The sequence below is a fragment of the Ascaphus truei genome, chromosome 5, assembly GCF_040206685.1.
Source record: "Ascaphus truei isolate aAscTru1 chromosome 5, aAscTru1.hap1, whole genome shotgun sequence".
Classification (NCBI taxonomy): domain Eukaryota; kingdom Metazoa; phylum Chordata; class Amphibia; order Anura; family Ascaphidae; genus Ascaphus; species Ascaphus truei.
In genome coordinates this window covers 148,030,537-148,052,657 of record NC_134487.1, presented here as the reverse complement: position 1 = coordinate 148,052,657, position 22,121 = coordinate 148,030,537, and the positions used below count along the sequence as shown (strand labels likewise).

Genomic DNA, 22,121 nt, shown 5'->3' with positions numbered 1-22,121 from the left:
AAAATAAAGAATTACTAATAATGACATGTTGGGTTTTAGTGAATTTAAATGTGTTGATCTTGTGTTTTTTCTTTTTAGCTTTTTTTGGTAACTTTTCAGCACCACCCCAGAGGAAAATGATCAACCTTTGCCAGTGCTGCATGTACTGGGTGAGCTTGAAACCTTTTATCAGATGTCTTCATTAATGTTGTTCTGCATAGGGGAAACCAAGTCTGCACAGCAGCTTGAAGAGCTTACTTACAGTGTACTGCTCCAATGAAAGCCTCAGTGATAACCAATACTGTAGTCATTTAATGGGAAAAAGACCACTGGTATGCAAACTAACCTGAAAATATTACATTAGGGGGTTGTCTGCTAAAGCATCCTGACTGTAAAATGGAGTCAATGTTGGTACAAAAATCATCATTTAACAAATTTATCAAACAAATATTGAATTATTGTGGAATTAGATTTGCTTTTCTGATACTACTTGTTCTGTATTGCACTTGGTTTTGCTCTATATTTTTATAAAAGACCTGCCACTGTCATTTCTTCAGTGCTGGACTGACCAGTAAGACATTTTAAAGAAATATATTTCAGTCCCTCTGACCACTGAAGGTGTCAAACATCCTTTAAAGATCTTCAGTACAAGATACAGTCTCACAGAAACCTAATTCTTGACACTATATTTCAACCACCAAGAGTTGATTTCATTTTCTTTTTTTCTCCCCATTCATTCCTACCATTCTAAGCTTGTTCCTTAATATCCTGCTTTTTATCTCCAGGGACTATGTGCGCATGAGATGAAAGCAAAGAAAACCAAACAAGCCATCCACGGCGCTCACTCAATTGATTTTTACACAAAATTTGCCTTCATGCACGACGATGGAAAAATGATCCCATACATAATTAATAACAAAAACAAATGCAGAGAGAGAATTAAAAGAGGCACACTGGGAATCACAAGAAGATGGGGATGAGTGCATGCAGCTATTAGGTGATATGTACTAATGCTGCACAATGGGGAAGCCAACCTGTTACTAGCTGTAAGGTCATGGCTAGCCAATGTCACACCTGTTAATGTAACCCCCATGGGATCCTGTCACATGAGAAGAAGAGTTATGGAGGATATTCCATTGCAATTCTCTGTAAATAATAACTTGGTCAGAGTGACAATCAGTATAGAAATAGTAATTCTGTAGCAGCTTTCAATTTGTAATGCTTCCAATGTGTTGCAGAGTGTGCTTATCATTGACTATCTTACTAACAAAGAAGGGTTAATGTGATAGAGCAATGAGTACAGATTTACATCCCCGTTCAATTTAATGAAAATAGAATTATGGTCATACTTAGTATCATGAACTGCTAAAAGGTTAACATGTGTGTGCGTGTGCGTGTACGTATAAGTAGACATTGAAAAATGTATGGTGGGTGTAGCAGGGACAACCCTCTTAGTACAAGCCTGGGGCTTTTTGGGCAGCTAACAGTTAACTCCTGCCTAGAGCAGGCAGGAGCACTAATGAGCCACCTGGGCTTAAAAACAGGCGGCCTGCAGTTCAGTTTGGTTGTTGTTCTGGTCTGTAGAGTGATGCTGGCTCTGAGGACTGTTTGTACTGTTATATTTGGCCACTGAGCTTTGCCTAAGGTATGTTACCCGGTTATTCCTTGTACCTTTGAAATTTGGCTGAGGAAAGCTATAATCTGTACTGCTGTACTTTGGCTGAGAAAAAGCCATGTTTTTTTTGTTTCAGGAACTAATAAAAGCCTACCTTTATTTCTCCAACCACAAGTCTCCTGTCGTTACCTCTGCTGACGTCTCCCACAGTAAAATGTGACAATAACCCTTCACTGTAAAGTGTACAGTAAATAAAAAAAAACACTTGTGGTACATTTCTATGTCTCAGACAGGTTTACAACCCCGTCTTTCCCCATTATCGCTTAGCAAACAATGCTTCCACTGCAGCCAGGGATTCTGGGTAATGAAATGCAAATGACCAGTGTCAAGCTTTACTTCTTATCCATTTTAACATGGACACCTATAATCTTATGCCTTCCGTTTTACACAGTGTGAGAACACTGGGGATGATAGAGACTCAGGAAGGAAAATCAGGGAAAAACATCACACAGAGTAGAGTCAAAAGAAATTCAGGTTCATTCACAGGTTTATGAAGCAAAGTAGCATGATGGTTAGACAAAGCAAAGTCCAATACAAATATGAGGTCATACACATTATAGTAGACAAGAATACTTAGTTGACAGGAACAAAGACGTGGATGCTCTGGTGGAGTTACTGTGGTGGTGTCTGCGCATGCGCTCTTGTGAGCTGCCAACACTCGCTACAGCCTCTTCTGCCAGTGACATCACTTCCAGGACTGTACTTCCGTCTCCACGAAGGTGATTTGCTCTCAGGGAAATTTTCTTTGCTAGGTGCCAGCATAGGCATTTCACTTCAATAACATCCTTTTCTATATCTATTGGTCCTGAGAGTGCCCGATTTCTCAATTGTTATATATTATTTACTTTCAAAGCACTCAGGCAGATTTTCTCATTGAGTATGTGTGTGCCGCTTTTCGATATCACACTTTTGTCCAAGAGGTCAAAATCCAAGAGGAACCCAAGACGTTGAAATCCAAGAGGAATCCAAGAGGTCGAAACAACAGTCTGTGAGTAGGTTAACAGACTATGCACTTTAATCCAGGCTGTGCTGAAAAACTGTATAATACGGCAGAGATAAGCTTATAAGGGTCCATGTCAAAATTGATTTGAAGCAAAAGGTGACACTGTGCTCATTTGCATGTCATTTCCCCAAACCCCATGATGCAGTGGAAGCGCTATATGCTAGGGAAAATGGTGAAAAGCGGGGTTGCAAACTTGTCTGAGACGTGAATATGCTCACAAGTGATATTTTCATTTGCTGCATGCAACACACATACATATTGCAATATTTCTAATTAAGGGGTCTAAGTATTAGCTCACAATTACATATTGCATCATATGTAACAAGTTAGTTGCTCCAGATGCTTACATCTGGCATTGATTTCTAATCAAAAAGTTTATGACACTACAGATCTCCAAAGACAGGTTTGGGGAGCGCAGATTTCACCATATGTGGAAAAAATATAAGAATATATAGTGTAGTTGTTTTTTAAATGGGAGACATCTTGGTATCAACAGAAATGGGGACTCACACTTTCCCAGTGATTACAGATCTAGCAGATTATTTGATGCAAACTAAAGGGAGAAAAAAGTGACGCCCACAGAGGTGCACATTTTGATACATCTCATTCTAATCTGTGCGTCATTTAACTCCCCCCCCCCCAAAAGAGACGTGTGAAACTTTAGACCTAGAGCGAAAAACAGGCGAAATTTGTCCTTTTACAGCAGCAAAAAAATCTTGGCAGAGTTTGGAAGCAATTTACCAAGTCTGTAAGAGTGAGAAGGAGAAAGGGACAAGGTGACTGGCAGAGGGAGAAAGACAGGGAATAGTAAAGTATATACACCACTAGCTAGTCAGGTCATCCATAGAAAACGGATGGAGATGCCAATGACCACAGGCATTCATGAAATGAACTTAATTCTCAATAGCGAAAGACAGAAATAGACACTCTCTCTACTAACTTTATTAAGTTTGTTTTAGTGAACTCTAGTGGTGAAAGACGAAATTGCATGTTTAAACGTTTTTTTAAAGCTAGGCGAACCTAATATTTTTTAACGAATTCGTGAAAGTTTGTGCATGAGCAAAAATGTAATTTTCACAGTGTTATCCATTGATTAATACACCTCCCCAAACAGTCATCTATACAACACGTGGAGATATACCTGTGAGCATCCCTGAGAAACCCTGGAAATATTATATTTGCATATTTAAAATAGCTTATTTGACAGGTATCTCTATTCTCTCTGACTCCCTGTAGCAAAATCCTTATTTCAAGGTGCAGCCTTTAAAAGGCTCAGCGCTACTGCGAAATCTTGGCGAAAAGGTGGGGTTTGTGCTCATTTTTGAGCAATGTGAAAATTCTTTGGCAACATTTACAAACAATCCATGAAAAAAATTGATAAGACCTTTTGCACACCTCTACTCCCTAACTACTCCTACTGATGCTCCCAAATTGAAAGCCAACACGCACACGGGGTACATATAATATAATTAATAATAATAATAATTGGAGCAAAGACCTGGATACATTGATACAGAGGACCAAGACAAAAATTACGCTCCAGATTTGCCTTAGTACGTAGGTCCATAAATGTTTATGATCACAGTTTTAATAAGTAAAACTTAGTTACCGCTGTAGTATTGCTTTCTCAATTTGGAATACAATAAATTCATAGTAAATGCCTAATATACTGTGTAGTACAGTATATGGAATTTTGTCTGTCTGTGTAGGGGGCATGAAACTTATTTATTGGAGGATAGGTTCACATTTGTTTTATAATCAGTGGTCCCATTGGGGGCAGGGTCAGGGCACTCAATAGGAGTTTCCATGCGATAGTGCCCCTGATTGGCACTATAACAGTTTAATGCATAACCCCTACTTACTTCAATGTCTAATTTTTCTAAATAAGAATTTTACAGTTTTATCATTCTTTGTGTCGAATACCCAAATTGTACTCAGTTCATTCTTATTGTTTTAAATGACAAATTCGATCTTTGTCTTTATTTGAACTACCAAGCATCCACATTTATCCTCAGACATTTGGCCAATGGGACAGATTAAGCTTTAAGGATATCCCTACATAGGTGCTTTATTGAAAATAATTGAGACACGCATTCAGCAATTTGTGCTAATGCGAGGATATTCATAAAAACTGGACAGTTAGGGGTCCTTGAGGACTGACATTGGAAATCACTGCTCAATGAAAGCATTCGGCTTCTTAAGCTACCAAATTAATACATGGGATGGAAAATGAGGAGGGGCGGGCTAAATTAGTTTGTTCACATTACAAAAGATCGTCTAAGAGGGAATATTATAACTATATACAAATATATTCGGGGACAATACAAGGAGCTTTAAAAAATGTATTCATCCCAAGGGCAGTTCAAAGGACTCAGGGTCATCCCTTAAAGCTGCAGTTCAAGCTCCCGTTTTTTTTATTTTTTATTTATTTTTTTACTTCAATAGTTTCATGTGGGCAATCTCTACTTACCTAAAGAACTGCATAGCTGCCGGGCAATTCGTCCTCCGTCTATTGATCGGCGAAGTTTGGCGACATCTTTAGATCTGGGGAATGTAAATGGTTGCTATAGGAACAAACATGCTTGTTAAAATAAAATACAAGAAAATTGGTCTTTCAAAGTTATTGTTTTTTAAAACAGAAAATGCTAAAAGTATTTTTTCTTACTACAGAACTGATATATTTAAAAAAAACGCACATGCAGGATATTGCTTGAACTGCAGCTTTAAGGTTAGAAATCAGATACAGTATCACCAGCACGAAAGGAAATGTTCTTAACAGTAAGGGCAGTTAAAATGTGGAATGTATTACCCATGGAGACTGTGATGGCAGATACAATAGATTTGTTCAGGAAAAGGTTGGACATCTTTTCAGAAAGGAAACGTATACAGGGATATACCAAATAATTCAATATGGGAAGGATGTTGATACAGGGAGAAATCTGATTGCCAATATTTGGAGTCAGGAAGGAATTTATTTTTCCCCTTATGAGATATCATTGGATGATATGTCACTGGGGTTTTTTGTTTGCTTTCCTCTTGATCAATATATTGTAAATACAAATATAGGATAAGTATCTGTCGTCTAAATTTAACATAGGTTGAACTTGATGGACATGTCTTTTTTTCAACTACCTATGTAACTATATAAGCCGGGGGCCTCAAGCCTCAAGACCGTCGCAGCAGGTCAGATTTTCAGGATATTCCTGCTTCAGCACAGGTGGCTCAATCATCCCTGCTTCAGCACATGTGGCTTAATCAGTGACTCCATCTTCAACTGAGCCACTGATTGAGCCAGCTATGCTGAAGCAGGGATATACTTAAAACCTGACCTGTTGGGGGGTCTTGAGGACTGGAGTTGAGAAACCCTGACTTAAGCCTTATGCTACAAATATATAAATCATTTTTGGGTGGGAAAAATGTTGTATTCAATTCAGGCTTTCCTAACTTCTATCAAGTGTAGCCTAGCCTCCGGCCTCTACTTATTTTCCTGGGCCCTACTAGTGTAAGTCCTGTTAGGTGCAGGAACTGGATGGGTTAATTCCTTCCGAAAGGCCTTGTGCTATTGTAGCCTTGGATACATTTGATGTATCCAATGGCGGGCCAAGCAACAGCCAGAAAGTGTGAGCCGGAGGGGTGTATACTGGTTGGGTTACATGCTGGATGTGATGGCCTGTAAGTATCCAGACCTTCTCTGTTATGGGGCAGGCTTACAAACACAACCCATGGGTATAAATACTGGCACGTTCCCAATAGTGGGTGTGTATCTTTCCTCCCCCTGTGGAGTGAGTACCAGCTACCCTGGGTCTCATTAGGGGGCCTTTGGACGAGCACCATGAAGAAGGTCTGGTATGGGCCTCAAGCCCTATCAGTAATACCTTCACTAGGGGAAGCAAGGAAAAGTGATGTACAGATGCAGCGGACGTTATTCAAACAAATCTCGAAATGGACCCTCAAGATATGCCCGTGATCCTTACTAGTTTTGCCGGGGCAGACTATAATGGCCCATCGGATTAACACAGCAGGAGTCCTTGCTGTGTGAGTCCTACCGAGGTCTGCCTTTTTGTAATAGACATGCAGTAAGAGATAGGCTGAATCAGTCACTCTACTGTGCACCTCTCACAGGCAATTGCAGGGGTTTTATTTAATTTTAAACATTACAGTAATGTAGCAGGGGGTCTCCAGAGCTGAACCGCATTGATTTCAAGTCCGGGGACCCCCTACTTCCCAAGATACAGGCCCCATTATGGATTGCCGGTGTCTCCTAGGCATGGAAATGTCCCGATCATGTGACGCGAGACATTTCCATGCATAGGAGATACAGGCACACCATAACGGGCCTGTATTTCGGAAAGTAGGGGGTCCCCGGACTTGAAATAAATGCGGTTCAACTTCGGAGACACCTTGCTACATTAATGTAATGTTTAAAATGAAATATCTAGTAAGCCCCAATACACAACCCACATACTGTAAAACCAATATTTATTTTTATAGACACAGGAATAATACCACAGGCCAGCGGGGGTCCCTGGGTGGTCCCACCGGTGTCCACAGGCACCACAGTGCACCCCGGGGGGTACCAATGGGTGCCTGGGGGCCTCCGGGTGGTCCCCGCTAGGCTCTGTGGCCTCCACGTGGTGCCCACGGGTCGCCACAGGGTCCATGGGTGGTCCCCACAGGTGTCTGGGGGCCCTAGGGTGGTTCCCACAGGTGTCTGGGGACCCTAGGGTGGTTCCCACGGGTCCCCGGGGCCACCACAGCTGTGGGGCTCCAGGTTCTTCCCCACAGGTGTCCGTGGGTCCTCAGGTGGTGTCCGTGGGTCCCCGCTGGCCTGGGGTACCATTCCTGTATTTAAAAAAATAAACATGGCCTACATTTCAAGAAATACACCCCCCACCACCACCACCACCACCCCCTCCAAATACATACATTACAGTAATAGCAAATAATCTATTATCCATATCTGAATAATAATTATTTGCCCATTATTCAACACAACATTAGCCGTGCAACATAAAGAAAGTAAGTAAAAACCGTTCTACTTACCCCTGCCAATGTGAAGGGTGTCCTCATCAGCTTAATGCAGGTCCATGTCCTCCGTTGCCAGAAAGCATAAAGTACACAGCAAAATACAATCTAATGGCCCCCAGCCCCTAAATCACCTTAGCGGTTAATACTCACTATAGTAATTAAGGGGTTTACACACCATTTCCAGCCACCCACCCACCCGGGAGGCCTAACTACCCACCCCGGAACCACTATACCCACCCTGTACCCATTGATTGTTATAGTAGTACATAATACCCATATATTAATATGGGCATGATCAGTGGTTGACAAATCACCAAAAAATCTACTCGCCACACAAAAAAATCTACTCGCCATCTAGTACCAAACGTGTGCTCCGTGGGCCAATATTTACTCGCCCGGGGGTTAAATCCACTCGCCCGGGGCGAGCAAATGTATAGGTTTGTCGAACACTGGGCATGATAAGCTACTGTACTATAGCAGTCAATGGTCACTCTAATACTAAAGCCTGGCAATCCAAAATACACAATAATAAAACCTACAGTATACAACAAGCACCTAAACCCCCAAACTGTAAAATTAAAAGCAATAGGCAATCCATTACATAAATAAAACCACTAGCCCACCAATCAATTAAAGAAATAAAACCTCTAGCCAATCAATTAAATAAATCACACCACTAGACAATCAATTAAAGAATTCACACAACTAACCAAACAATACATTCCATATATAAAAGCAATTAATTAATACATCCACTAGGCAACACATCAATTATACCATTAACCAACAAATTACAGTACATCATTAATAAAAACGACCAACAATCTGTAAAAAAATACAAATCAAAACAAGCCATCACAACAATATACTGTAAAAGCAGTAACCAACACATCAATTAATTAATGCATCCACTAGGTAACACATACATTTAACCATTAGCCAACAAATTACATAATTAAATAAAAACAGTAAACAATCTGTAAAAAAAATACAAATCAAAACAAGCCATCACAATTAAACACAATTTATTCAAAACAATAAACAATAAACATACATAGAAAATATAACAGTCAATAGAAGAAATGCATTTGACAAAAAATGAATTGGCAGACACCTGTGGGGACCACCCAGGGACTCCCGCCAGCCTGTGGTATTAATCCTGTGTCTATAAAAATAAATATTGGTTTTACAGTATGTGGGGGCATGGGGTGGGTTGTGTATTGGTGCTTAATAGATATTTAATTTGAAACATTACAGTAATGTAGCAGGGGGTCTCCTGAGCTGTACTGCATTAATGTTTCACGTCACGTGATCGGGACATTTCCATGCATAGGAGATACTGGCACCCCATAACGGGGCCTGTACCTTGGGAAGTAGGGGGTCCCCGGACTTGAAATCAATGTGGTTCAGCCCCGGAGACCCCCTGCTACATTACTCTGTTTAAAATGAAATAAAACCCTGCGATCGCCTGTGAGAGGCATGCAGTTAGAGTGACTGATTCAGCCTCTCTCTTACTGCGTGTCTATTACAGAAAAGCAGACCCCGGTAGGACTCACTCAGCAGGGAACCCTGCTGTGTTAATCCGATGGACCATTATAGTCTGCCCCGGCAAAACTAGTGAATATATCTCAACCTACACGCGGCATAATGCCACATTTACCCAGGTAAATGTTCGAATAAGGGCTGCTTTAAGATCCTGAACATACAATAAATACAATAGTAACATCTATCAGAGTGATTTACTGTCTTGGGTTAAAGGTGTCAGTATGGGCCATCCTTTTAGCCAGAGGATCCATGCTGCCTGGAGGCGCTGTAACCAATAAACAAAGGTACTCTGTAAATCCTGTCCTGATGATTCCCCACACCACTGTGGAATTGCTCAGCCCTCCTGTTACCTTACAGGTACGCACCACACCACAGTACACATGGAGTAGCATACCTAATCTCAGTTTGAGTGGGGGTAAAGGGGCTACACAAGTATTGCACCTTTTAACAACTATAATCATATAAGGTGTAAGTTATGAAAAGTATCTTTAACTTTTCTTTAACTATTTCAGATAGTTGGTCATGGGAAGTCTGACAACTGAAAACATCATCACTTCTCCAACTAATTCATAGATCTCCTGGTGATAACTCTGCACTTCCAACATTGTTCACTACAATCTAGACAGGTAAGCTATATTGTTAACCCTTTTCTCACCTAATACATCATAAACCACATCCATACTAAACTGTTTCAAATAAAACTTTACTATTACATATTTATTCTTCCTTTGTTGACTATTTAGCATTGAATGGGACATCATTTATAATATTTGACTTATGACACATTTCAAATGCTAAGGGATTTTTTTTTATAATACAACACATAAAGTAAATGTGCAGTTTGTAACTTGTTTAAAATGTTATATATATATCTCGAAATAGAGAAGAAAAAAAAGCGCAATCCTACATAGCAATTGAAAATATAGGGAAAATATTTTGTAAAACAACAAATGCTTGGTTGCTGGACATAAATACTAAAAATACACAGACAATAAATGTATATATAACAAACACAATTAGAGGGGTAATCCAAGATGAAAATAAATAGATAAAATACCAAATAAAATGTCCAAAAAGTCTATTGTGGAGGAGTGTATTGCAGATGATGAATCACTTGTAGCATAGAACAGTAGCAAATAGAAGAGAGTAAAAAAGCCGTGTATATTATCAGTAGTGGGCTGAAAGACTGAAAGATAACCTCCGATAACCAGATATTTCAACATCCTTCACAGCGATATAAACTACTATACGCCACTGTTTACAGTATCTGCTGACCTGAGCAGCAATTGATGCAATATATTTTGATGTCCATATAGAGCGGCATGAATCTATTTCAGAGATATACTTACCTTTGACGGCTGCTCTATTAGCCACTTCATTACGGGGATTTTTAATGTACATATATATTTTTAAACATTATATGAATTTAATAAAACTTTATTATTTTTTTTATCTTTCCGGTTCCATTGGGTCAATAGACCAACTAACAGCAATTAACTGTTGGACCACTGTTGTCCGTCTACTAATATCCAGCATGGAGTGCTAGAAATAGGGGGAACCTTTCTTATCACCTTTGGATCAACTCTGTTAATACAATTATATTACTCCCCCAAGCACCTGCTTAAACTATATTCTCATTATTATTCTGCTTGGATTTATGTGGTCATATAACGAAAAAGGTGCTTGATAGCACTCTAACAAACCTAGTGAAGTAAATACAATAAGTGCCCAAATAAATACAGTAGGTGCCACTATATAATGACAAAATAAGTGATGTGCATATAATAAGTGCCCAAACAAATAGGTGCCACTATATAACAAGTGATATTATAAAGTGAACAAAAGTGAAAAAATATGAGGCTAAAACAAACACACTCAACCCTTGTTTTAAGACTGTCTCAAAGGTCTTGCACGTAGAATTCTTCCAAAGGAAACAGGGGAGCGCAGCTTGTAGCCATGAAAGAAAAAACATCACATAGTACAGAGATGTCTTAGAGTGATTAATTAATACTTAAATTTAATTTTTAACATTTTAAAAAAATTATAAGGATCGTCGATTGAGGTAGTCTCGAAAGAATAGAGAAACAAGAAAAATATTAGTACATTTCATCATACAAAATCAATAAAATTCTAAAGAAAAACTCCAAGTTCAATATCTACATTTAACCCCTTAGGGACTAGAGTTTTCATTGTAAAGATCCAGTATGTTTCCCTTTTTGTTAGTAATAAATTCCTATTACCTCCCCACCAATGTGGCAACACATCTTCTAGGACAGTAAAAACTAGTCCTGTGGTGTTACCCTGATGGTGAGGCAGAAAATGTTCAGACAAGAGATGAGTAACAACATTTCTTCTGATGTTTCCCTGATGTTCAAGGATTCTTATTCTTATACATCTTGTTGTTTTTCCAATGTATTGCAATCCACAAGGACATGTTATCATATAAATGACATAGTCACTTCAACAAGTGATATGTTGTTTAATAGAGAATTTTTCTTTTGTCACATATGATGAAAAAGTAAATTTGTCCATTGTTTTATGTTTACAGGCTTGCATGTGGTGCATCGATAGAATCCTTTGATTGTTGGTAACTGTAGGTGGATGCTCACAGAGGTATGCAAGGGAGTCTGGTTATAGTGAAATTAAATAAGGCTTTTATTGCGCCTGTTTCCTTAATATCAGGAAACCATCTAAACAAGGGGTAAACAAAGCTTCTATTCACTTGGGAGTATTTCTAGTGAAATACTACTGTATGCAGTCCACACTCCCTTTAGATAAGCATGTCTCCCAGCCCCAAACATATGGCATGAAATAAGCAGATATATAAAGTCTCATAAATGAAAATCTTATCTGTTCCTTGTGGTTTGGAGGGAAAATCTTCTCTGTTCCTGCGTTGCTACCTTTCCTCAGGTTTTGTCAGCATTCAGGTTTAGAAGTTTCCCCTGTGTCTTGAAAGCAGCTCTGCTGTTTCTTCTGGCAGGGCTCAAGACAAGTTGTGAGAGTCAAGGACAATCTCTGCTCTGTCTCCAAGTTCAGCTCATGGGTGAGCTAAGGAGTCTCACTTCCTGTCTCAAAAGACAGGCTTTTCTAAGCAATCTAATCCGGCAGGTGGTGTTTGTTAATTGACTACCAGCAGTTAACCACCACACTGCTGGATTAGAGGCACATTACCTGAACAGGGATAACTCCCCTGTTACAGTAACCATCTCTTTTCATTTTTCTTAATTACAGGTAATGAACTTGGTGCCAATTTATTCTTCAGAGTTTTGGCTTTTCTGAATATAACTGATGGTGTTTCAGGGACTATTTCTCCAAGTAATATGTCATTCTTGACAATATGCCAATGTTTTCTTATAATTTTCCCAATTTATTCTCAAGGATTTTGAAGATCTCACTAAGAAAGAGCAAAAATTTCATCACAATATAAACAGGGAGGAAAGAGAAGCTTTAAAAAATCTAATAGAAGACACTTATATAGTCATAAAACAGGCCGACAAGGGGGGAGGAGTGGCTATTCTTAATAGAAGTGATTATGTTAAGGAATCAAATAGAATACTAGAAGATACTAAAACCTACCAAAAACTTACTAAGGATCCAACTTCTGATTTCCTTAAAAAATTGAAAATTTTGTTAGACAGAGGTAAAATGGAAGGAGTATTGACAGAGCAAGAATACAATTTCTTGCTAAAAGAGACTCCAATAAGACCCATCTTCTACCACCTACCTAAATTGCATAAGAGCCTTACCAACCCCCCAGGCAGGCCTATTATAGCTGGCATTGACTCATTGACATCTAATCTGTCATCTTACATTGACATATATCTTCAAAAGTATGTACCAAATCTTAAGTCATATCTAAAAGATACAACAGATATATTGAAAGTATTGGAGAGTCAGGAATGGAATGATGACTATTTCCTGGTGACTGGAGATGACGTCTCTTTGTAACGGGTATTCCCCCCCCCAATCGCAGATAGAGTGAATGTGAGGGGGAACCTATATGTTACCAGGTGTGGTGCGTATACCTGCAGGTTCACAGGAGGCTTGAGCCTCCGCTGATGGGAACCTCGGTGCTTCTCTGGAACGTTCGTCGGTCAGCGCCTCCACCTATATAGGATTTTATAGGAATGTAGACTCGCCCTAACATAGGAACCCACCCAGAAACCACATACACCAGGGTTATGGCTAAAAGGTTTACTGGACAAGCAACACAACACAATAGTATCATATATAACAGTGCAACATCATCAGTATGCACAACGATATATATACCACCCTCTGCCACTAGCTGGCAGCTATAATCTTGCCCCTAACTGGGCTATAACTTCATACACCCCCTTCCCAACCCCGTGTCCAGAGCGTCCAAGCCCACCCAAGTGTGTGAACAGGCCTGTCACTTGTGAGGAGCAAGGTAAAGTTGGTGCACGTGTGGAAGGCTGTAAATACCTGCGCAAAGGGTCTACCGGCGCCGCTTGGTCCAGCGCTGATCTGTACCTCCACGTGGGATGGGGTCCAGCCAGACGTCCCACCGTAAGGACAGTCTCTGGATCAGCAACACAGCTCACAGGAACATGCAGCAACACTATCACTGGTCCCTGCACTAAGGAACTGCACAGGGTCTCTCTCTCTTCCTGCACTAAGGAACTGCACAGGGTCTGTCACTAGATCCCTGCCTAGCACACAGCTGAAGGGGCACAGGGTCCTTACCTAAGGGCCTGTCCCTATGAACACCCACCCTCACTAGTGGGGAGTCAGGGTCTCAGCTCTAGCCCAGGGGATTTCTGGTTTAGGGCAGAAGCTCGCAACTCTCTGCCCCCCTCCTTCCCCCACTGTCTCCTCAGCCTAACTGAACAATCCCTGTCTGCACACAACATTGTATCTTCTTTGCAGCATGAGAATCTGTCAGCCTTAGTGGCTGTCTGACTGCATGTGACAGGGATCATAGGGCAGTCCCCAGAGGCTGCTGGGAATCGTAGTCCACTCAGGACCTCTTCTCTATTAGCGCCGCGTGCGCGATCTCTACTGCGCATGTCTGAAGCTGTAATGGCCGCCGCTACTCTTAACTGAGCATGCACAACTTCCAAGAGCTCTTGCACACATGTAATGGCTGCCGCGACTGCTCTGCTTACGCGCAAGCCTCCACACATGCGCGAACACATTAAACATGACAGCGTCCTGTGGCAGCTGCCACCGGGAGCCCCTGGGAACGCGCTTGGCCCGCAGCAGCCCACACGCAAGGGGGAAAGAAACCGGCAGACAGGGGGACTGAAGGGACCCTGGCTACATCTTTATACGTCAATCAATCACGAACAAGGTTTTGAGGCCATTGATAGAATTTTAGCACAGGATCAGGAAATGTACCATGAACATGCAAATTTTATCCTAGATGGAATTCAGTTCATTCTAAGACATAATTATTTTTGGTTTCAGGACATCTTTTATCTGCAGAAATGTGGAACCGCCATGGGTACCAAATTTGCACCCAGCTACGCAAATTTATTTATGGGAATATGGGAAGAGGACTATATTTGGTCAATTGTGGAGTTGGGTGCGAATTTGGCCCTATGGCGGAGATTTATTGATGATATAATTTTAGTTTGGAGAGGCGATTAAGTTAGCCTTCTCAGATTCATTGATTATATTAACAATAATGATTCAAATCTTAAATTTATCTGTAATTATAGCAAAGAGAATGTTAATTTTTTGGATTTTACTGTATTTATTGAACAAGGGTGTATAAAAACAAAAACGTTCTACAAAAATGTAGATGGAAACAATTATATATTACCATCCAGTTGCCATCACCCCAGCTGGCTAAAAAATGTACCATATGACCAGTTTAGACAAAACTGCACGGACACAGACATTTTTGAAGAACAATAAAAAACACTGTAAAATAGATTTTTAGATAGACAATATGATCCTGTGAATGTCCAAAATGCTTTTTTTAAAGCAAAACACCTAGACAGAAAAGATTTGTTAAAAACTAGTATAAGTAAAGACAAATTAAATAACAAAGACAAATTTCGTTTTTCTTTTCTGACAAATTTTAATAAAGATGCAAATAAAATAGTCAAAATTAAAAGAAAACATTGGCATATTGTCAAGAATGACATATTACTTGGAGAAATAGTCCCTGAAACACCGTCAGTTATATTCAGAAGAGCCAACACTGAAGAATAAATTGGCACCAAGTTCATTACCTGTAATTAAGAAAAATGAAAAGAGATGGTTACCAACAATCAAAGGATTCTATCGATGCACCACATGCAAAGCCTGTAAATAAAAAACAATGGACAAGTTTACTTTTTCATCATATGTGACAAAAGAAAAATTCTCTATTAAACAACATATCACTTGTAGAAGTGACAATGTCATTTATATGATAACATGTCCTTGTGGATTGCAATACATTGGAAAAACAACAAGATGTATAAGAATAAGAATCCTTGAACATCTGGGAAACATCTGTAGAAATGTTGTTACCCATCTCTTGTCTGAACATTTTCTGTCTCACCATCAGGGTAACACCACAGGACTAGTTTTTACTGTCTTAGAACATGTGTTGCCACATTGGAGGGGAGGTGATAGGAATTTATTACTAACAAAAAGGGAAACATACTGGATCTTTACAATGAAAACTCTAGTCCCTAAGGGGTTAAATGTAGATATTGAACTTGGAGTTTTTCTTTAGAATTTTATTGATTTTGTATGATGAAATGTACTAATATTTTTCTTGTTTCTCTATTCTTTCGAGACTACCTCAATCGAAGATCCTTATAAATTTTTAAAAAAATTAAACATTTAAAAAATTACATTTAAGTATTAATTGGGCATTATTAGGTTAGATGTAGTAGGTTTAAATGTTTATTTTATTTTGGATATTTGATGTATACATGCGTCATTTTTAAATAATGAATAGTATTGAGACGTCCTCAAAAATATGTAATTCTTATAAATGTGAAGTTTTTAATGTGTATTTTACATAAATGTATTTTAACCTTGCGCCGTTTTTAAAGACATGTTAATTATAACTCAGAAATAATGAGCCAATAGTAGGATTTAACAGTCGTAGTTTCAATGGAACTCTAGTCCACCAATGTCTATGCAGCTTATTAGAGAGCCAATCAGATCTGAGCATAGGCAGAGAAAGTGGATACTTAAATCTCCCATGTGCAGCCGATAATCACTCCTGATGAAGCTGTGCCCCCATACGGCAAAACGCGTAGAGTGTCCAGCCTCCAACATCTAGAGGGAAGACCAGGGAAGCGCCCACACAACAGAAACCGGAACCCGGAAGTCCGAGACGCACCGGAAGTGACGCGGATCGCCGGCGTGGATGCGGGTGCATTCAGAGGCAGTAGCAGAGATCCATACGTCTCACAGGAGGATCGCGACTCCTGTGTATTCGTGATTTGCTGTTTGATACCATCTTAAGTGTAAGCCTCCATTTTTATTGTGTTATAATATATATCTTTTGCTATCTACCCTATTTGGTCCTTTTTTCTTCTTTTCTTGGATATTGGTTGCTGGTAGTTGCTGCACCACCCACAGGGACTATTCATCCTTTTAAGTTGGATGACTGCCCTTTATTTGCTACCTTCGTGTGAGTAGCCATTTGTGAGTTGGTCATATCACATTTCTGATTCACTCTAAGACATCTCTGTACTATGTGATGTTTTTTCTTTCATGGCTACAAGGTGGTGTAAGCGGTCTCATTCCTTTATGTGTTATTTGGTAATTTTACCAATTTAAACAGTGGCGTATAGTAGTTTATATCGCTGTGAAGGATGTTGAAATATCTGGTTATCGGAGGTTATCTTTCAATCTTTCAGCCCACTACTGATAATATACACGGCTTTTTTACTCTCTTCTATTTGCTACTGTTCTATGCTACAAGTGATTCATCATCTGCAATACACTCCTCCACAATAGACTTTTTGGACATTTTATTTGGTATTTTACCTATTTATTTTCATCTTGGATTACCCCTCTAATTGTGTTTGTTATACATACATTTATTGTCTGTGTATTTGTAGTATTTATGTCCAGCAACCAAGCCTTTGTAGTTTTACAATAAATGTTCCCTATACAGTTAAACCCCCTTATAACGCTGTGCTTGGGGCCCAAAGAATCACATCGCGTTATAAGAGGATCGCGTTAGAACTAATGTACCATTGTATGCATTGTACAATAAAGTATTTAAGATACCAATAATCGTGTTGTAAAGTATTCATAAATATGATAATTGGGAGCCATGATTGCATCGCGTTATAAGCGGATTCGCGTTGTAACGGATCGTGTTATAACGGGGTTGAGCTGTATTTTCAATTGCTATGTAGGATTGTGCTTTTTTTTCTCTATTTCGATATTCTTTGGATAGGCATATCGTAATTAGAGCTGCATCCTACAGGCACAATATCCTTCTTCAATACTTGATTTGCATTATATCAATTAATTATTTTTGCACATTATTTTTAAATACAATTTCACCAATTGTGCTAGTCCTAGCACTGATTTTACTTTTCTATATATATGTATATATACAGAAAAAACAAACAAAAAACAGGCGCACTCATAGCGTAATAAAGTTTACAACATTTATATGGAGTAGGATAGGTTAAAATGCACACTCACAAATATAACGGGTAACAAAGCATTCATGAGTTATACTCAATCGCCAGCCAGGACACATCTCTGTTTATATTCATTTACGTTTAATATTTACATTTAGGAAATCTGTTTGTTATCTAGCAAAGAATCAGTATTTATTATACATGTATTTTATTTTTATTTTTTATTATATATTTTTTTCATTGGTTATCCTTGAGGTTTAAATATATGATTGTATATTTATATATTTATATATCCATGTATTTATTTTTGTATGGTCATGTATTATAGTGTTATGTTCTTTTTTGACATGCTTTGTATATTTAATTCAGCATTTATAAGGGTTAATTTAGTTTCCACCTACTCATCTGATATGTATTTCATTGATTAGCTTTTCTGTTGTTCTATTGGTCAATTTGACTATAAATATATGATTCATACCTATGCTTTTTACCCCTGAAGAAGTCTTTATAAGACGAAACTCGTAGGGAGTGCTTTGTGATATAATATTATCCAGTTTTATTCATTGTATGCCACTTCACCTTCGGGACTATATAATTTTTTGGTATTCATTACCAAACGCCGCCATACACAGTGTTTATCTTGCGGAGACCGTCGCAGTCTACCTGTGGGAGCCCAATGACATCACCAAACCTCGCGAGATTGCTACCAGAGGCTTACTACTGTGACGAAGGGCTTGGATTAGAGAGACACCTCCTGCCTGCTCCGGTACACGGAGTGAAATTGCAGTGCTGCCGGTTTTTTTCTCCACACTAGACGGTTGTATTGGAGCTGCTGACATCCTGTTTCCTGGCTGGCGATTGAGTATAACTCATGAATGCTTTATTACCCGTTATGTTTGTGAGTGTGCATTTTACCTATCCTACTCCATATACATTTTGTAAACTTTATTACGCTATGAGTGTGCCTGTTTTTTGTTTGTTTTTTCTGTAGATATCTTGAAGGGAGTGGTATCCCCCTGCATTCAGGCTGCAAAGACTCATTTGGACAGCGTGTGGAGTTGGACTCTGATCTGTATTGTATTTTTATATATCTGGACAATATTCACATATATTTTTTGTATATATTTTTTATTTTTTTAGCATAGATTATCAATTACATTTACCATATTTGTGTTATAATAGATTTAGGTGGCGGCATATCTTTTTCTTTTCCTACTTTATATATATACATATACATATACATATATATATATATATATATATATATATATATATATATATATATATATATATATATATATATAAAAAGAGAAGAAAAAAAGCGCCGATTCCTAGTGCATTACTGTGCAATAAAATATTCAATTTCCCAAAAAGGCTCATAAAATGAACTCACAAACATAGATAGGTAAAAAGCATGTTATGAGATAATACTCATGCTCCAAAGGATCAGCAACCGCCGCTTCACTGCTATACTGCTCCGTGGCTTCACCGTGTCCAAACTTGTCCTCGTGGTTCACCGTCAAACAGGAACTCACGAAGTCGGGCTCACCGCAACTACTCTCCCCGGTCACACACCAACAGATGAACTTTGGTTCCCTCCGGGGACGATAGATGTGGCTGGACTGCCACCTTTTGCTTCAAAACCATAAACATGGTTCCCTAAAGGCTTAAGCTTGCTGCATGGTCACAGCTTTGAGCACAGCCAGGGTTAAAATGCATAGCCAGCAAACCCACCCAAAGACAGACTGTTTCGACCTTAATGGGTCTCCTAAGTGTGGGGTTGGTTATACTGGCTATGCAAAAATTAAGCATGGGATAGGTTTTACCATACTTAGTTAAGTTATGGTGGGTAAAAAAAAGTGACAAAAACCCTCCACAGCAAAGCATATAGCAAATGGAAGCACTGTGCTGGGTGATAATGGTGAAAGGCGGGGTTGCAGACCTGTCTAAGACATGCAAATGAGCATACAGTAATATTTCCATTTGCTATATATATATATATATATATATATATATATAGAGAGAGAGAGAGAGAGAGAGAGAGAGAGAGAGAGAGAAGAGAGAGAGAGAGAGAGAGAGAGAGAGAGAGAGAGAGAGAGAGAGAGAGAGAGAGAGAGAGAGAGAGAGAGAGAAGAGAGAGGAGAGAGAGTGTAAGGCTGATGGCACTCACATAAGACTAGAAGGCAGGTGCTGTCCCATAGAGAGAATAAATATAAAGGCTCCTTAACAGGAAGACCAAGAGTCCTTGGTGAGTGTGCCAGTTTTTACAATAAACATTTTTGGATCTATGTACTGGAGTGTGCTGTCTCTTCCCTGCTACGTGGTCCTAGGACTCTTGGTCTGCCTAGTAAGGAGTATATATATATATACTCTGCTGAGTGCCTGACATAAGGTGAAGTATCTTTTTATTGCTGTAACAGACTAAGGTGTGCTTTTCTGTGAGTATCTATGTGTTTTCATTGCTAACTTGCTGATATTGCTATGCTATACACTTGTCCCCAGAACCAGGGCGACAGCATTACTCTGTTACCCACAGTATCAGCCACCTTACTTAACTATTGAGTTGTGTCTGTTAAAAGCTACGTGGTATATACCTTGTCAGGTACTTTGTCAGTATCTATCCGTCTATTAGACTTCTGAATTGTTTTTCAGGGTTACTCCCTGATTAGAGGTTTCTATCAAGTTTGCACCTTTCAGGGGATCCATGCCGTATTTTATTTTCTGTGCTTTTAATTTTACTTTATGTTCTGTGACATTTTCCAAATAAACAATGTGGTTTTGTAATGTGAGGCATACTTGAGTGCTTTTTTTGGGGCTCTTTTGTTCTTTTTACAATATATATATATATATATATATATATATATATATATATATATATATATATATATATATACATACTTGCATGCACACACCAAAGTACATTTTATAACAAACATTAATATCTCCACTCTTTATGAGGATGTCACTAGGAAGTGGCATGTGTGTCCAGGCCACAAAATTGTTGGTAATTTCCTCTTGGTGTTGCACAAGGTAAATTAACATACATTTTTTTTTAAATGGGATTTATTTAAAGGAATAGAGTGGTCAACTGAATATGTTGCCTTCAATTATGTAAATTAGCAGCAATTTGTTTGTAGCCACTATATTTTTCTGCCCAAAACGTTGCCCAATTTCTGTGCTGCCTGCAACTGCTTTTTGTGTACTTCTAATTGATGTATTTCTTTTTAATTCCAGGATGTCTTTATGGATGCCGGTGTTGGTTTCTGTGGCTTTGTGTCTGTGAATGCATACAGTTTGATGAAAGCAAAGGAACTGAAAAAGCACTGCTACCAAGTAGAAAAAGTACCTGCCAATTAACTCTGTGTAAATGGAGGTGGTGCTCCCTGGAGTAAATAGATATATGTACAGTATCAACCAAGAGAAAGTTGTAAGCCCCACAGAACAGGACTTACAGAAGCTCCAAAATAGGGCACTCTAAGGAAAGTACAAAATATAATAAGTTTATTTCATGAACAAACAATTGCAAAGGACAAGACAGACTACGATAAAAAATAAATAAAAAACATTTAGTGGACCGTTTCCATATCCTGCCTATAATAGGTCAAGGACACTCCCATAGTGGGCAAAAAATACACAACTATCCCAATGCTGGAGTGGGGGGGAAAAGGGGTAATTATCTCCCCCAAAACACAGAGTATAAATGTGTGTCTGGCTAAGAAATAATTAGCCTGAAATATGTTGTGCAAAAGAATGTGTGACTACAAGTAAGCTACAACAAGGTCTACCAATTCAAAAGCCTTAATTAATTACAGCAGTGTTCATTGCAAAGAATACAACTAATTCAGAGAGTAATTGCCTGAACTGCAACAATACAACAGTTAAACTCCCAAGATGAACGTGGTGTGTGTGGTGCTCAAACCTGGGCAAGTGTCCTATGACGCGACGGACACCTCGTGGCAGTCCCTATACACTACCTGATGCGCCCTATCTCTGGGGAACGTGCGTCATATGGCCGCGACTGGCAACAGCTGCCGGCTATTGGAGCCGCAACCCACTGATTAGAGGCGCACAGGGTGAGTATAAATAGGCAGTTACTTGATCCCTATGTCACCTTGATAAAGTACACCTGTACGAAACGCGTAGGTGCGTTCCTCTTGTCCTATTTTTGTTCCCTGTATGTGTTATTAGCTTTCAATACAATCTTTATTTTTTATTACTGCGGAGTGGCCTGGTGTGTTTCTTCCTGCTTGACATTGCAGGACGTCTGGAGCTGTGCTCTGTCTGCACCCTCTGCACTTCTGAAACTCCCAAGATG

At 39.1% G+C, this 22,121-nt stretch overlaps 1 long non-coding RNA gene across 1 annotated transcript in view; it reads left to right on the top strand.

Moving 5' to 3' along the window:
* LOC142495482 (uncharacterized) overlaps positions 1 to 21,849 on the top strand; it is a 52,515-nt gene extending 30,666 nt beyond the window's left edge. Inside the window, exons 3-4 of the long non-coding RNA XR_012801746.1 lie at positions 9,743 to 9,856; positions 21,041 to 21,849. This is a non-coding gene — a long non-coding RNA (uncharacterized LOC142495482). The remainder of the gene's footprint in view (positions 1 to 9,742; positions 9,857 to 21,040) is intronic.
* Positions 21,850 to 22,121: the final 272 nt, after the last annotated feature.